Source organism: Mesoplodon densirostris, chromosome 11 (assembly GCF_025265405.1).
Source record: "Mesoplodon densirostris isolate mMesDen1 chromosome 11, mMesDen1 primary haplotype, whole genome shotgun sequence".
NCBI lineage: Eukaryota > Metazoa > Chordata > Mammalia > Artiodactyla > Ziphiidae > Mesoplodon > Mesoplodon densirostris.
In genome coordinates, this window is record NC_082671.1 from 50,757,928 (window position 1) to 50,760,640 (window position 2,713).

Genomic DNA, 2,713 nt, shown 5'->3' on the forward strand with positions numbered 1-2,713 from the left:
TCTGAGGGATGCTGACATGTGGGATCATGCTGGCTCCTGGGAAAGTAGAGAGAGTGTGGGCTGGGTGTCAGGTCTGCATCAGACTCCAGCACCGCCCCTGTCAGCTGGGTGACCTGGAAATGTTCCCTGCGAAATGACCTCTCTGTGCCTGGCTTTCCAACCCTGACTCAGAGGACTGCTGTGCTTGGCACATGGTAGGCCCTCAACCAGAGGAAAAAGCCAGTCCTTCCCAAAGAACTGCTGCTCTTACGTGCCCAAAGCAAAGCACATGTGCCACACGTTACAGAGCTGATCCTTGTCAAGCAGGGCAAATGCAATTCAGCACCTCCTCCCGTCCCTGCCTGAGGTCTTTCCCTCCTCAGTGACAGTGGCTTGGAGCAGGTCTCAGCATCCCAGGAAGTCTGAACTGAGCTTTTGTGACTTGGGGGACTTCCCTCTTCCCCACAACTTGGTTTCCAGATCTTTCTAACAAGAAACAAGAGCCCCTGCTCAGCGTTTATTTGCAAGGTCCTCCCTTTACAAATTGCCCCATCACTTTTGGGCTGGGAGATGTGAGTTCCAGAGCACATGGCCATCCAACTGATGTATTCACAGGAATCATGCCCACCCACCACTGCACTCCTCATAGCCAGCCTCCTAGAAGAGGGATTAGTGATTCACAGCCATGTACAGTTTTATTGGAACAAAGTCCCACCCACTACTGGAAACACTTGCGAAAAACAGAGGATCTCGAGTGCCTGGACCCCTGTCATCCAGAAAGCAGAGGTTGGGACAATAAACAGAAGGGGAGAAAGTACCTTCAGATCATATGTCTGATAAGGGGTTAATACCCTAAACATATAAAGAACTTCTACAACTCAACAGCAAAAAAGTAACCAATCTGATTCAAAAATGGGCAGAGGAACTGAATAGACATTTTTCCAAAGAAAACGTACAGATGGCCAAAAGACATATGAAAAGATGCTCAACATCACTCATCATCAGGGAAATGCAAATCAAAACCACAGTGAGATATCACCTCACACCTGTCAGGATGGCTGTCATCAAAAATACATGAGAACAGGGGCTTCCCTGGTGGTGCAGTGGTTGAGAATCTGCCTGCTAATGCAGGGGACACGGGTTTGAGCCCTGGTCTGGGAAGATCCCACATGCTGCGGAGCAACTAGGCCCGTGAGCCACAACTACTGAGCCTGCGCATCTGGAGCCTGTGCTCCGCAACAAGAGAGGCCGCGATAGTGAGAGGCCTGCGCACCGCGATGAAGAGTGGCCCCCGCTTGCCACAACTAGAGAAAGCCCTCGCACAGAAACGAAGACCCAACACAGCAAAAATAAATAAATAAATAAATAAACTCCTACCCCCAACATCTTCAAAAAAAAAAAAATACACGAGAACAAGTGTTGGCAAGGATGTGGAGAAAAGGGAAACTCGTGCACTATTGGTGGGAATGTAAACTGGTGCAGTCACTGTGGAAAAAAGTATGGAGGTTATTCAAGAAAGTAAAAATAGAACTACAATATGATCCAGTAATTCCACTCTAGGAATATATCCAAAGGAAATAGAATCACTATGTCAAAGAGATATCTGTACCCACGTTCACTGCAGCATTATTTACAGAAACCGAGATATGGAAAAACCTAAGTGTCCATCAACAGATGAATGGATAAATAAAATGCAGTATATGTATAAAATGGAATCTCATTCAGCCATAAAAAAAGAAGAAAACCTTGTCATTTTCGACAACACGGATGGACCTTGAGGGCATTACACTAAGTGAAATAAGTCACAGAAAGAAAAACACTTATGATCTCACTTTTATGTGGAATCTAAAAAATAGACCAAACTCATAGAAACAGAGAACAGGTTGGTGCTTGCCAGAGGTGGGGTGTTGAGGTGGGTGGGTGAAATGGGTGAAGATGGTCAAAAGGTATAAACTTCCAGCAATAAGATAAACAAGTCTCCGGGATGTAATGTACAGCAAGGTGACTGTAGTTAACAACACCGTGCTGTATATTTGAAAGTTGCTAAGAGAGTAGATCTTTTTTTTTTTTTTTTTTGCGGTACGCGGGCCTCTCCCTGTTGTGGCCTCTCCCGTTGCAGAGCACAGGCTCCAGACATGCAGGCCCAGCGGCCATGGCTCACGGGCCCAGCCGCTTGGCGGCATGTGGGATCTTCCTGGACCGGGGCACGAACCCGTGTCCCCTGCATCGGCAGGAGGATTCTCAACCACTGTGCCACCAGGGAAGCCCCAGAGAGTAGATCTTAAAAGTTCTCATCACAAGAAAAAAAAATGTAACTATGTTCGGTGATGGATATTAACTAAACTTACTGTGGTGTTCATTTCACAATATGTGCATATATCAAATGCTGTACTCCTAAAACTAACAATGTTATATGACAATTATATCTAATAATCTATGTCTCAGTAAGCAGGGGTGAGTGCACGGACGACCTATTGCTGAAGCTGAGCTTGCTCTACAACAGCAGAGGGTGGTAGTTGTGACAGAGACCGCAGGCCCCTCAAAGCCTAAAATGGCCCTTTATGGGAAAAGTGTGCCGACCCTGCCCTGGAAGACTAGTCATAGAAGCAACAGCAGCATGCCTGGGTGCATGCTCAGCCAGCCAGCTCCTGTGCTCTACCTATTGCTCCATTTAATCCCCCTCCCCACCCTAAGAGGAAGAGGCCTCAATGTTCCCATTTTACACATGAGAAAA